Source organism: Thalia democratica, chromosome 7 (genome assembly GCF_965202585.1).
Source record: "Thalia democratica chromosome 7, ktThaDemo2.hap1.1, whole genome shotgun sequence".
NCBI classification, from domain to species: domain Eukaryota; kingdom Metazoa; phylum Chordata; class Thaliacea; order Salpida; family Salpidae; genus Thalia; species Thalia democratica.
The window spans coordinates 63,808,347-63,825,239 of NC_139171.1; positions in this window are offsets into that span (position 1 = coordinate 63,808,347).

Below are 16,893 nucleotides of genomic sequence, written 5' to 3' on the forward strand. Positions count from 1 at the left end.
AAAACTTTCACCACTAATTAGAACAACAACAAAAAAGTGATTCACTAATACTATTTTAAAAACATTTTTTGGCTAGTATTTTTACATAAATTTCGTAGCTGGTAAATAAAACTTGTTATTAACTTAAAAGATAAAGTTGATTTATTTTTCATAATTAATTCAGCGAAAAAAGTTTTTAAAAATATAACTTTATCCATTTTAAAAATAAAAATAAAAAAGTTTACAAAGTAACTATTTAAGTTTTATTTTTACAAAAAATCTGTAGTTTTATTGTTAATTTATTCTAAATTAGCAAAAATAAAACTCGTTTGATAACTATGTGTTTGAGATACTACCTATTCAGTGGTGCTTTTTTATTTTGTTTTTAAATTAAGAGGAAAATTATTAAAAATAGAATAAAATTTTTATGAAATATATTGACCTAATTTAGTTTTTTTTTTATGAACAGCTTTAAAAAATTGGAAATCTATACAGTATCACTGATTGTTTTTTAAAACAAAATGTGCAAAAAAATTAATAAATAGTTTGTTTAGTTATTAACGTTTTTGTAATGATTTTGTAAAACTAAAATATTGTTACATAAATAAAGAAAGTTCTACAAAAAATTAATTTATTAAAACTACGAATACTTACTGTTGTTTTAATTATGATAAACAAATACTATAACATAATATTATACATAGTTATATTTTAGAAAATATATTATTAAAAGTTATAACTCTGTATTTTAGATATTCTATTATTTAACATTTAATATCTATGCTAACCCACTTAAAAGTACTGAATGTCCTGGTATTTCGAATGAACTATAAAAACTTAAAATGTGGTATACATCATTAAAAATAAGGTATTTATAATATTTAAAATTGAAATACTTTTTAAAAACACAAGATTGAAATAGAGAGTCATTGAAATTGTTGCTACGAAAAGATAAAAACCAATTTATTGCAATTAATTAAACAAGTTTTATTATTGTTTATTCAAATATTTTATTTAAAATTCTACGTTATAATCTTACTAAAATTTGCAACACTAAAAAACAAACAATTTTTTTGCTCGGCTTATGAATTTGCCTTATATACACTTACTATGGGTCTAATAAAACAATATACTCACAATAGTTCTACTTCGTAGATTAGTATATACAAACAAGTAATAACATTTCTAAGCGTTGTTAATCCAAAATCACCCAGTTTATATTTCTAAACCTTTAAAAAGGTTGGCTTGAAAATAAAAAAAGTAATATTAAGATATTTAATAGCTTTTGAACGAATGATATTATTGTAACTAAGCTTAATAAAACTAAAATATAAAAAGTTTTATATAAGTTTGAACTTTTAGTATTTTAAGTAACATCTGTTTAATGCCAATGACTAATTGCTTAATTGAAGAATCAAGTTTAAACAAATAAGTGACTCATATGACTATGAGTCACTATATGACTATGAGTAACACAAACATAGTGTTTTCGACATTAAATTAATTTTATAGTTTAAATGCTTTGTAGTAGAAAAGTTAAATTTTTAGTGTTATAAGAGATAACGTTAAATAATTAATAATATAACTACATAATTTACAATATCGGTGTTAAAAAAAATTAAAATAAGTTTATTTTACAAAAAACTCTGAAAAAAGCTTTTAAGAGAAAGTTGAATAATAAACTGAAAAGAAGCTTTCCTGAAATACTTTTTTTTTTCTTGATGAATAATTTATAAATTTACTCTGCATGCTTTGCACTTTTCACTTACAAAAAAGCATAGAACTTAGAAATAAGCTTTTATCAAAGTTTTTATAGATTTTCTTAGTGAGTTTTTATCATTAATGTTTAGTAATATCCTTGATAGACTAGTTTTGGAGGTTATGAAAGCGAGGTAAATTATATATAAATGTGAAACCTATACGAAAGAGATATTTGAGAAAACTAAAATATTTTTAATTAGAACAATTATTATTAAAAAAATAATTGTTAAAACTATAAATACTTATTGTTGTTTATTAATGATGAACAACTACTATTACAGAATAAAATATATTACTATATTTTATAAGATGTTTTTTTAAAAGCTATAACAGTATATTTTGAATATTGTATAATTTTATAATTAAAATCTATGCTAACCCTTTAAAAAAATAAAAAACTCTGACTGCTATTTGCTTTTAAATGGGCTAACTACAAAAGCTTAAATAAGTAGTATTTAATTGTTGATAAAATATTTTATTAAATACTTAATATTATTTAAATATTTAGTACTAGAAATATATGTTTCAAAACAAAAGGTTGCAATAGAAAATAAATAAATATTTTGAAACGAAAAAATGTAAATTATTTGTTGTAAGAAATATAAAAAGTTTTACTTTATTGTTTAGTCAAATTCTTTACATGAAACTCTTGGTCATAATATCACTAAAACTTTGCAATACTATAAATAAACAGTGTTTTTGCTTAGAATTTGCACTATATATACTACACTATAGGTCTAATAAAATAAAATACTCACAATTGTTCGACTTCATAGATTACTATATAAAAACAAAGAACATAACTTCTATGCGTGTATATTCCAAAATCTTCGACTTTATTTTTCTAAACCTTTAAAAATGTTTATTTAAAAACAGATACAGTAACAGTCATATACTTAAAATCTTAAAAACGAATCGTTTTATTTTAATTAGGACTACTAATAACAAGATAAGATAAGTTTTAAATAAGTATGAAGCTGTAACATTTTTAGTAACATATGTTTAATGTAAATGACTCATTTAATAATAAAATAATTATGTTTTAACTAATCAATGTCTTATATGACTCAGGGTTTTTTGACATCAACTTAATTTTTTAGTTTAAATGATTTTTAGTACAAAAGTTCAAAATTTTGCTTTATAACAGATATAAGAGATAACGTTAAATATACCACACCTTATTTTGAACTATTTCTTTAATTAATCAATTTCAATTAGGTTAATATCAAGGTTATCTTAACGTTTTTGAATAATTTGTTATTCTACCTTCAGAGAAACATAACTGATAGAACAACATTTAAAATAAAGTTCAAATTATAAGTAAATGAACTAACTAAACTAATCTTATAAACAAATAAAATTAGTAACTAACATACGATTTGTAAGCCCAAAAAATTGCTTTAAAAGATTAATGCATCTGTACAATAATTATCTAAGTATTTTATTAATATACACTTAAATGAACTTATAATAGAGCTGTATAAAAATGTAAATAAAAAGTTTTTCCAGAATAAATCTACTTTTCTGCAGAAAGATATCAAGATAAAGTTGAATAACAAACTGGAAAGAAGCTTTCATGAAATACTTATTTTTCTCGATATATAATTAGTAATATTACTCCCCAAGCTTTGCACCTTAGAGAATTTAAAAGCATTTGTATAATAAAGTAAATATATTTAGTTTTTGTTTTACATTATACACATTATTTACAGCCACAACTACTTTTTGTTTAATTATTTTCGCATAACACGTTGTGATATTTTACCTGCTGAAAATATAATTTAGAATAAAATGGTTTAATACAGGCAATAGGTAGCCTACAAATACAGGTAGACTAATAATAATCTATTAAAAATTCTTGATAGATGTCAAAATATACAAAAGACAGTTTGTAGTTAAAATTCAAATAAGTAAAGTATACTGTAGTAAAATTATTGCAACACCTGACAAATAAGATTTCTATAATTTTTTCAGTTCATATACATATAACAATAATTTATGGAAAAGAAAAAGTTGTAAAATACTTTAATCTAAAATAGTTACACAGTTTTTATTATAAAAGTACTAACAGGAAAACTGTATGCTTTTAAAAAAACAGATTTGTAGATTTTAATATATTTTAGTGTTTTTTTGATTATTATTAAAAAATAAATTGTCTTTTACTCAGAACTTTATGTGATAATTGTTTTACCGAATTTCGTTTTATACCTTAATTTATCAGGAAAACTGGACAAAAAATGAAAAAAAAATTTGAACATGTTTACAAAAACTACTGTTCTATTATCAATTTTGTCCTTCAACTTTTTTACAAGACATTTGGAAAGCTACATTATGTGTTTGATTGTTTTCTTTAAAAAACATTTTGCTAAAACATTAATGTATAGATTATAGATTTACTTATTAACTTTTTTTACTTAATATCTTTGAGTTTACAAGTGTATTATGCTTTCGTTTTTTTTATGAAAGCCATAAATTTTGAAAAGTGTTTATAAAAAAAAATATCATTAGATTAGATAAAAACATTTCATAGTTTATTCTTTTAGCTAAAATCTAGTAAAATAAAAAAACATTTTCACTATGACGAAATAACTAAAAACAACTTATAGTTTAAAGAAAAGACACTATAAATTTTCTATTTAATTGTTTATAATACATACTATAAGCATTATTCCTTGCTAAACTTAAGTTAAAAATTATTTTGTTTTCAATTATAGTTTAAGTTTTATAACATTTTTTTTTTAACGAAATCATTACTTGTAAATAATGAATTATGTTTGCTTTTGTATACTTGTATGCACAGTTTCAGTTATTTCTTTAATTTTGTTAACTACTCTGATTAAATTTAAACTTAAGGAAACCATTAATTACTCGGAAGCTATTAATAATTTAATGATCGTTACTGAGCGCTGAGAACAAAATTAATAATTCATTACAAAATTTCAGTACAATTAAGGTATTGTTTAGTAAAACTTGACAGTTTAAAAACCAAGTTAAATATTTTGTTAAAGTTATATAAGGATTAAAAAACTGGCATAAACTAAAACAAGTCTGTTCTATGCTCGTTTAAACATAGCTGCTTTCAATAAATATTATAAAAAGTAAAGAAAAAATGCTAAAATATGAGATACACAAAAGTTTTTCAAAAAATAAACCTGAGTGTCTGTAGCTAAACTAAAAGCTTACCTGTAATAGTGTTTTATATATTACAAATTCTTAGAAATTTTTAAATGAAATCATCACTTTAAAAGCAAAAGAGATAAACTTAAATTTATTTTTCTTCAATCAAACATGATATTTTAAACTTAAAGTTTAATAGCACTTTAAAAAGCTCCGATCAAAAACTAAAATATATCGTGCAGATTGTTTAAAAAGTAGATAACAGTTTCAGTTTATAAGATGTTTTTAATGGTTTTTAAGATTGTGATTATTTAAGATTGTAGATTTTAATGTTATGTACATTAATATACAAAAGATATTCAAAAGTACCAAAATATACTTTTAAACATTTAAACTAACTATAGTATTGCAAAAGATTAATTTTCATACAGAAACAAAGTTTAAACACAATCTTCTAAATAAGATGTTTGCTTAAAACTAGTTCAAGCTTTAAAATAATAAATGCAATATACATGTAGTCAGAACATCTTTTAAAAACTTAAAAGATATTGTGTTGCTTATTGCTGTTTATTTTTGTAAACTTATCCAATTTCCAATTTTACTCTACCACAAGGAAAGTTTTAAGTTTATAAGATTTTTACTTTTCTTAAACTTACTTTTATTGAAAAAAAAAGGCTAAAAAAAGAACTCAAAATTTTATCAAAAAACTTATAATTTTTATTAATATGTTTTGAACGTGTTTGTTTGTAAATATCCTTATTAGCCTGGTTTCAGAGATGGTAAGTCTTGTTAGTAAATATTTTAAGAATTTCTTCAAGTTTCAGCCTAAAACTAGTGTCGACTAGTACAATTTTCTAAACAATGTACTTCTTGGTCTTTTTGTTTATAGTTATATATTTATTGATATAAGACTTTTATTGTGATAAGTTCTTAAGAAATTATAGAATTTATAAATCACCAAACAAATTTACTTAAATGAAAAAATTAATATATTATAAATACTTACTTTTGTTTTTACCATAAGTAAGATATATTATTACCTAATAGTACATAATTATTCTATTTTATGAAATATTTTTATATTGTTTAGTCTAATATACTACATAAAGTTCTTGGGTACAATTTTACAAAAATCTTTGCAATAAGTTTTTGGCTCGGTATACGAACTTGCATTATATATTTCTTACAATGGGCCTAATAAAATAAAATACTCACAATAGTTTTACTTCGTAGATTAGTATATAGAAACAAGTAATAATATTTCCAAGCGTTGTCAATCCAAAATCACCTAGCTTATTTTTCTAAACCTTTAAAAAGGTTGGCTTGAAAATAGAAACAGTAATATTAAAATATTTATGGCTTCTAAACGAATGATTTTGTTATAACTAAGCTTAACAAAACTAAAATATAAAATTTTTATATAAGTTTGAACTTTCAGTATTTTAAGTAACATCTGTTTAATGTCAATGACTAACTGGTTAATTGAAGAATCACGTTTAAACTAATCAGTTACTCATATGACTCAGTGGTTTCGACCAGAGATGTTAAAATGCTAAAAGTTACTATGGTAATTCAGCAATGAAGTGTTTTATTTTTGGTTTGTTTTAAGTTAGTAATTTCACGGTTGAGTAAACAAAGCAGAGCTTTTTAACATGTCTGGTTTCGACATTAACTTAATTTTATAGTTAAAATGCTTTGTAGTAGGAAAGTTAAAATACTTGTTTTATAAGAGATAACGTAAAATAATTCATAATTTAAATATAAAGTACATATATTACAATATCGGTGTTAAAAAAAATCTCAAAATAAGTTTATTTTACAAAAAACTTTTAAAAAACTTTTAAGAAAAAGTTGAATAAAAAACTGAAAAGAAGCTTCCCTGAAATACCTTTTTTTCTTGATGAATAATTTATAAATTTACTCTGCATGCTTTGCACTTTTCATTTACAAAAAAGCTTAAAACTTAGAAATAAGCTTTTACCAAAGTTTTTATAGATTTTCTTGGTGAGTTTTTATCATTAGTGTTTAGAGATTTTCTTAGAGAGTTTTTAACATTAATGTTTAGAGATAACTTTGTTATACTGATTTTGGAGGTTATAAAAGCGAGGTAAATTATATATCAACGTGAAACTTATACGAAAGATATATTTGAGAAAACTAAAATATTGTTAATTAAAATAATAATTATTAAAAAATTAATTGTTTACACTATAAATACTTATTGTTGTTTATTAATGATAAACAACTACTATTACAGAATAGTATACATTATTATATTTTATAAAATATTATTTTAAAGCCATAATAATAAATTTTTAATGTTGTATAATTTTATAATTAAAATCTATGGTAACCCTTTTAAAAAATTAAAAATTCTGATTGCTCTTGGTTTTTAAATGGGATAACTAGAAAAACTTAAAAAAGAAATATTGAATTATTGATAAAATGTTTTATTAAATATTAAACATTATTTTAAATGTTTAGTAATAATATATACTTTTTTTAAACAAAGTATTGAAATAGAAAGAGATTAAAAATTTTGATACGAAAAAATGTAAATTATTTGTTGTAATAAAAATAAAAAGTTTTACTCTATTGTTTAGTCTAATATTCTCTAAAAAACTCTTTGTTATGATTTTAGAACAATTTTGCAATACTATATAAAAACAGTGTTTTTGCTTAACTTACGAGTTTGTATTATATACACTACTTAATGGGTTTAATAAAATAAGGTACTCACAATTGTTCGACTTCATAGATCCCTATATATAATCAAATAAAACATTTCTATGCGTGGATATTCCAAAATCTCCTAGCTTATTTTTCTAAACCTTTGAAAAAGGTTTGCTTAAAAGTTGAAACATTAATATTAAATACTTAATAGTTTATAAACGAATGATTTTATTGCAACCAAGCTTAATAAAAAAAATAAATGAAAAATGCTGTATATATTTAAATTTTTAGCATTTTAAGTAACATATCTTTAATGTCAATGACTAATTGAAGAATCACGTCTGACCTAACCGGTGACTTTAAATATGTTCTAACCGGGTTTTCGACATAAACTTAATTTTATAGTTCAAATGCTTCATGATAGAAAAGTTCAATATTTTGTTTTATAGGAGATAACGTTATACAATACAGACTTTTTTTTGAATTTTTTCTTTAATTATCTTTGAAAAAATACAGTTGAAACAAAAAATGTAAAATAAAACTAAATTAAATCAAGGTATCAGTAATTTATTTTCTTAGACTTAATTATATAAATACAAGAAAATAAACATTAACAAACAATTTGTATTGGAAAATGTTTGTGTTGCACAAAATAGATTTTAATAAGTAATATATTAGTAAATGTTAATATTTTTTTTTGCAATATAACTGTAAAGTAATTAAAAATTGGCTGTTAAAAAAAATTCTCAGAATAAATTTTATTTTAAAAAACGACACAAAAAACTCTTGAGAAAAAATTGAATAAGAAACTGGACAAAAATTTTTAATGAAATACTTTGTTTTCTCGATAAATAATTAATTAACTTGCTTTGCAATTTTTAGAATTTACATCTAGAATAGTTACTCTTTTTAATTTAATTTTGTCTTTATATATTATACATTAAATTTACAGCAACAATTATTTTTTGAATTTGTTAACTATTTTTACACACCACTTACGTTGTGTTATTACTCTTAAATATATTTTAGAGTAAAATGGTTTAACAAAGGCAAATTTTATGTAGCTTACACATACAGCTCACAATTACAGGTAGCCTCAAAATAATCTATAAAACACTTATTGGCATAAGTAAAAAAAATACAAAAGAGAGTTTGTAGTTAAAATGCAGTGAGCGAAAGTATATTGTAGTAAAAATACTGCATCGCTAGAAAAATAAAGTTTTTATTTTTTTAAGTTGTAGTATATATAATAATAATTTATGAGAAAAGACATTACAAAATACTTTAAGTTAAAATACTTATACAGTTATAATTAAAAAACATTCATAGGAAAACTGTATGCTTTTTTAAAAGTGTCCAGTTTGGTTGTATATTTTAAAACATTATCGTGTTGTTTTTTGATAATTATCGATAAAATAACTAATTTTTTATTTAGTACCTTATGTAAAATTTTATCGTTTTATGATTCTATACCTTAATTTAACCGGATAAATATTTTTACATGATTATTAAAACTACTGATCTGTTATTTATTTTATCTTCCTATGAGCAACTTTAATATAAAATTTGAAACCCTTATCACGTAATTGATTGTTTTTTTTAAGAAAATCTTGCTTAAAGACTAATATATAGATTAGTGTACTTGTTAACTTTTTATTTACAGTTTACCTTTAAGTTTACAACTGTATAATTATTTCGTTTCTTTGATAAAAATTTTAAGTTTTTCAACGTCCTATAGCTAGTCATAAATAAAAATAACTTTGAAAATAAATTCATTGATATATTTTATAAAAAAAATTTCATAATTCATTTTTCAAGTTGAAATCTTATTGACTAAATTCTTTTTACCATGAAAATGTAATTAAAACAAAGTTAAAGTTTTTAAAATACACAGTATAAAAAACTCATTTTAATTTTTATAATACATACTACAAACATTATTTCTTGCGATTTTTAAGTTGAAAAGAATATTTAATTATAGTTTAAATTTTATAGCATTTATTTAAACGAAATCATGACTTGTAAATAATGAACTATGTTTGCTTATGTATACTTGTATGCACAGTTTCAGTTATTTCTTTAATTTTGTTAACTACTGTCATATAAGTAATAGTGAAGAAGTTTTTAAAAAGTTGGCAAAAACCATTACTTACTCGTAAGCTATAAATAATTCAGTGAGTGTAACTGAGCGCTGAAAGTAAAATAAATAATTCATTACATCATGAATTTCTGTACATTTAGGGTATTGTTTACAAAAAGCTTGTCATTTCAAAGTTTTAAAACCAAGTTTTTTATTTTTTGTTCAAGTTTTAGTAGTTAATTGAGAAGATATGATAAATAGGAATGAACAAAAACAAGTTTGTTTTATGCTCCGCCAAACATAACTGCTTTTAATATACATTAAAACCAATAAAAAAAAAATTGCTAAAAAATTATACACAAAACGGTATTTTGTTAGCTTTAGAAAAAAAGTTTGTAGCTGAACTAAAAAACTTACTAACAACAGTGTTTTGTATATTACAAGTTGTAAAACATTTTAAAAAGAAAAGAAATCATTACTATAAAAGCAAAAGAGATAGTCTTAGAAATGCCATATATTTTCAGTTTAACATTTTAATAAGCTCCGATAAAAAGCTAGAATATAAAGTGCAGATTGATTGAAAAGTAAATAACAGTTTTAGTTTATAAAATACTTTGAAGGGATTTTAAAATAATACTTTTAGTAAACTTTCGTATTATGTATAAGTCCTGTGATATATATACTTTATTACAAAAATGGTATACGAAGTACTTATATATGTTTCTAAACATTTCAATTAATTGTAACATTGCAATTTTTTCTAAAACTAAGTTTAAACACTTTCTTGTCAATAAAAAAAAGTTTGTTTAAAGCTATTTCAAGCTTTAAAATAGTATATACATGTAGTCAGAAGAACTTTTACAAACTTGAAAAATATTTTGTTTTTTTACTGCTTATTTATATTCAATTGTTGATTTTTAAAATTTGCATTACCTAAAAGGAGAGCTTTAAGTTTGTAGCATTTTTCTATTATTTTTTAAAACTTACTGTTGTTAGAAAAATGCTTTAAAATAAAATAGCTTAAAAAAATTTGTATCAAAAAACTTATTAATTTCAAACATATATGATTATATATACCCCTATTAGCCTGGTTTCAGAGATGGTAAGTCTTAATTAGTCTATTTTTTTAAATTTTCTTCAAGTTTTAGCTAGAAACTAAGATATGCTCCTGGATAGCTACAAAAATTTTAAAAGTACTAACTTATTATTAAAAAACTAGCTAAAGTATTAAAAACTAAGACATTTTTAAACACAGGATTTGAATTTTAATAATTTAAAAACTGTTTTTATGAAAGCTTGTAAAACTATTGATTGTAATAGGTATAAAATGTTTTACTATTGTTTAGTCAAATAATCTACATAAAGTTCTTGGGTAAAATTTCACAAAAATCTTTGCAATACAATAAATAAAAAAGTTTTCGCTCTGCTTTTGATTTTGCATTATGTATATTTTACTATGAGTCTAACAAAACAAAAAACTCACAATAGCTTTATTTCATAGATTGTTATATAAAAACAAACAGTAACGTTATGCTTTGTTAGCCCGAAGTCTCCAATTTTATTTTTATAAATCTTTTAAAAAGGTTGGCTAAAAAATAGAAAAAGAGATAGTCTAACTGATAACAATACTTAACAGCTTTAAAAAAATGGTTTTATTGTAACTGAGCTTACTAAAACTAATATATAAAAAGTTTTATATAAGTATGGAAGTTGCCTCATTCTGAGTAACATCTGTTTAATTACAATGACTCATTAACTAATGATAGAAGCATGTTAATGGGTCAAATGGCTCGGTGTTTTTCAACATCAATTTAATGATATAGTTTGAAATCTTATAACTATAAAAACTCTTTATTTTGTTTAAATATATAATTTTAAATAAATAATATTTTTTCGAATTAATTAACTAGTTAATTATTTTGTTAAAATTTTGTCCCTTAAACACAACCGAAATGGTAAACTATGAAGTAAAACTAAGCAAAAATCAAAACATTAGTAAATTGCTTTTAAAGTTATATCTTCTAAACGGAGCAAAATTATTCATTAATATATATTTTATATTTTCGCACAAAATAGCTTTGAATACGTAATGCGTTTCAACAGTATTTTTTCACTTATACAACCGTAAAAATGTTTTCAAGTATAGCTTTTATAAAACTAAACAAACTAGAAACTGGTTTTCAGAAAAAATAATATTTTTAAAATGATACAAAAAGCTGTATAGAAAAAATAAGTAAACAAGAAATTTAAAATAAGTTTTCATGGAATATTTGTTTTTCTTAATGAATAATTAATAAATTTGCACAGCATGCTTTGTATTCTTTCAAAATTAAAAAAGTTTTATGAGTTACTAGTTTAATTTGTGAAAACAGTTTTTTATGTATTTCACATATACTTTTATGTTACTTCTTCTATTCATTATACACTTTGTTTACAACCAGAACTACTTTTTGAATAATTTAATTTAAAAATAGTCAAAATGAAGATTATTCCAATTGAACACATAAGTTTAATTAACAGTACTGCTTTTTGGGCTGACTTTTTTCACAAGGGTCTTAATGCAGTTTATTGTTGAATAGTTTTTTTTTATATACAAAAAGAACTAAAATAGTTTTAAGCAAATTTATTAAAAGTTGTTTTTTTATTGAAATGTGATATATACAGTATATTTAATAAAAAAAAATACAGTTTGCTATGGTTAGAAATAATCATACTAAATTTAGACTTCTTTTTAAAATTAAGTGGAGGTATGTTTATAAAAATAAAAAAAAAATAGTTTAAGCTTATTTTTTAGTTATTCTTTATTTTAAAAGTATTTTGTTTATAAATAGTTTATATCAATATAGGTAACTAAAAGTTATTATAATCCATATATTGTTTATTTAATTTCAGTGTATAATTTACATAAAAGAAACTTCAATTGTAGCCAAAAATAAAGTTAAATATTCGTGTATCATTTATGTTGAAATATTTTAAGTTTAATGTAAATGTAAAAAAAAGAATTAATTAACAGTAGTATAATACAGTTTTTTATCACTGAGTCTTCAAAGTTTAATGGTTTTTATATCACCGTTACATCAATTTTACAAATACTTTGTAATTAAAGTTGTTATCACAAAATTATTTGTGTTTGTTTTCATAGTTTATGGGAATAAAATTCAACACTTGTAAAACTTTACTTTAATTAAAAAAGTACGATATGAATCAAATCGTTTGCTGTACTTCAAAGCAGCAGCAAGTATAATAAAATTTGTATATAATTAAAAACAGCACTAGAATATTTCGGTCAGAAGATCCGGTGCATATAAAAACTGTTCGTTTTCGAGCTACCTAGTAACGTTTTAGTTTTAATGAGAACCAAATTAAATGATTAACGTTTTAAGTACAAAAAAAAACTTTCTTAGAAAATTAAGGGTTAATAGTAAATTATTCTTTTAATTTTAATGTTTTAAATACTTCTTTGAGCATATGTTTATTTATTTATTTATTAAACAATACAGTGTCTAGAACTGTATTTCAGAAAAAAAACACAAAAGCAATAAAAGTACATTTTAAGACGTTGATGGCTTCAAAGCGTTTCAGCTAAATAAATGTTAAATGAGACGTAAACTATTCACTCATGAACGAGAATCACTTCTTCTTATTTGTTAATTTTATGAAAATTGTTTATGGCAAGGTTACTAACAAAAATAATATTAATATAAGTAAGTAAATGAAGTAATTGAGATAAATTTTATAATATGACGATTTTTTAAAATAACTTAAACTGCAGCAAACTTATAAAAACTCACTTAAAAACTTTACTAAGATAGACCTCGAAAAAAATATTATTTTTAGAATTTGTAATCAAATCTTATATCTTTTATATTAATATTTTTTAGATGTATTAAAAGTTATAAGTTTATGAATGGAATATCACAATGACTAAAAAAGAGTGGAATGTTTTAAAAGCCTTTAAATAAAATATAAGTTTACTTTGATACACTTTATTAAGTTATTTCATAAAGTTTTATATTTGCACAGTTTATTTCAAATCAAAAACTTGAAGTCTTTGTCAGTGTTTAAATATTAACTAAATACACTTTTTCGTAAAATATGGTAAAAGTTTTTACAAAAACTAAAGTTAAAGTTGTAAAATAAAAATTTTTACACTTTTCTTATACTGTATTATTATGTAGTTTTTAATTTATTTAAACTCTAAGTTTAAAAATTATTTTTATACATATAAATATAAACTGAATTCAAACCATAAATAAATTTTAACACAATAGCTCGCTACGAACAATTCTATATAAATAGAAGAAAACTTATTACAACATTGCTTTCAATAGCTCCTTTATATTTTTAAATCGTTTATTATTTTTTGTAGACCTGTAATATGGTTTTTAATTCAACATGCTTAAACTGAAAACAAATTTTTACAGTGTTTTCTACAACTTGAGTTTATGCAAACTTATGATACTTACAAAATACTTAAAGTATTACTAAAAAAATTTTTTTACATTATCTGTTATAAATTATTCTTAATAATTTTCTAATACTTAGTGTCGTAACAGGTATGTTAATTTTTGAAAATTTATATTATTTTTTATGTAAAACTTAAAAGTAGCGGTTATCTTTTAATTCTAGTAAGAAACAAAGTATTAAAATAAGTATAATACTGTTTAAGCCGATTGAAATAAGTTTTTTTTTATATATATAAAAGAATCAAAATAAAAATTTTAACCATTAAGATTAACTTTAATATATATATCTTACTACCCTTTATAAGATTTTGCAATTTTTTTAAAACTATTTATATGCAATGTATTTAAAATTCAAAGATATTAAAATAGAAAAATAAGTATTAAATTTTCTGTTATAAGCTCATTATTTTCGTCTAAATCGTTTTTGTTGTTTAATTAACTTTATTTAGTAATGTAATAACAAAGATATTTTATTTAGTTATTTACTAAAGTTTGTAAAGTTTGTTTTAGTAATGTATTTCTTATGTTTGAATAAAAATGTTGAAAGAACTGTAAAATTTATGGTTTAAAGTCTTTATTGCTTCTGAAGTGTTTAAAATACCTATATTTTATGACTACGCACATATCATGATAATAGTTTACAAATAATAAAATTATGGACAAAAAGTTAAATAAATAGAAAAAGTTAAGTTTATCAGTTTTATTTAATCAAAATAAACCTTAGATGCGTTACAACTAAAGAAAGTTTTTATGCTAAGCTGTTTAAAAGAAGTTATTTGCTGATAAAAATTTAAATTTTTGCTTTATATACATTTTTACCTTTTTAAGTTTTATACTCATTGAAACAACAAATTGTTTGTACATTAAAAAATAATAAGCAAATAAGTTTTGTTTTGTTTGGTTACATCGTACTAAATTCAAAATAAATTTCTGTTAAATACAAAAAAAAAAACTTTATTTAGTAAAACGCTCGTTTATAAAATGGTACATAATGAATAAGAGCATTTATAGTTCAATAGCTAATCATACTAATACAATCTTACGCCTTATTAAATGTTTAACGAGTATGTAATCCTTGTGCAATTGCAAGTACTAAAATTGATGGTGCTTTTTTTCTCTTTTTAGCGTTTCAACTCAGCTTTTAGAAAACGATTCACTTAACGCTTCTGTTTTTAAAAATGTGTATAAACACTATAAAATATTCATAGTTCGCTGCTCGTAAATGAATCTTGATCAAAAAACATCTGTTTACAATTACTTTGTATATAAATTTTCAACTAAATAAAAATTTTAACACGTTTTTTTTTAACTTTTTACGTCAATTTGAGAATTTATGTATTTGTTTAATGTGAGCACGAACTTTCAAAATTCATTTTGTTAGTTTATGTGATACAGTAGACTACCGCTTAAGTACGCACTTTTTTTGGTACGCACCCCGCCTTAAGTACGCATTACCCGTGCTTTAGTTTTCAATCATCAAGTTTTTCCAAATTATTTTATGTTTCCAGAAAGAATGGCCAACCTGCTGAGTTAGCCTAAGACTTTCACAACTTTTAAACTAGGGTGAGTAATCCTGAGTAGTCTGAGTGGCCTGAGATTGTGACAGTCCTGTTATTAAATGTCAATAAACTAAATTCTTATGTAGTGGTTGCAGAAAAATGAAAAAAGTAACGATATTTGAGCTGTAATGCTATAAAATAAATAAATCTAGATGACAAAGTTAAAAAAACCTACAAATACAACATACTTAAGTCAAAATTTAATTTAAATGAACACACATTGATGTTTTGAAAATGTTTGGTAAACACAATGTAGTTTTGTACTTTCCCTCTAACAAAACAAAATATGGAAAATATGGCTAAATATTCTTTTTTATATCAATTGAAATGTATGTATAATTTAATGTAGAAGCTTTTTATAGAAAAAAATAAATCATTTCAAAATTTATTAAAACATTTGCAGACTAGAATTATGTATTAAGTGTTATTTAAAGTAAAAAGACTTGTTTATTTGGCTTAATTATTTAGTGGCTAGTTGTAAGAAAGAAAACAAACAACTAAATTTCATATTATACTATATCGTCAAAAAGTACGCATTACCCGTGCTAAGTACGCACTTTTTGGTCGGGTTCAATTTGCGTACTTAAGCGGTAGTCTACTGTACAATAGAGTATTAGAGGTTCGATTACTTTTTTTTTAGCCGTTTATGGTTTTTAAATTTATAAAAAAATAAATTAAATAAACTAATCTTAAATAAAATTTTGAATGTGTTATACATAACTAAGTACTTTATTTATAATAACGTTTAACCTTGAAATTGTGGTATATTTATCTTTAGTAACCTGTTTTATACCGTTTAAAGTAGATTTTAAAAAGTTTTACATAAAAAGAACTATAAGTTTTTGTATAACAAATTCAATATGTTTATACACAAGCGTAGGAAGTTTTACATGAATCTTTAGTATAGTTTCTGTTAATAAATTAAATTTTGTTCTTTTTATGTTAGATTTTCATTTATATTGGTATTAAAATTAATTTTTTACAACCCTATTTTGATAAATATATAATTTAATATTGTTAAAGTTTTAATATTTTATTACAACTTTTTTAAGTATTCTCGTACAACAAAAGTTAATTTTATCAAAATTGTAGCATCTAAAAAAGTACAAAACAAGCTTATTTTAATAATTTTTCTAATATTGAAATTGTACAAAACTTATAATTTCATGTGTATAACTAAGAAAAAAACTAAGGTAATAAAAAGATCGTTTATGAAGTGGCACATTATCACTTAAAAAGTTCATAAACCATGAAAATA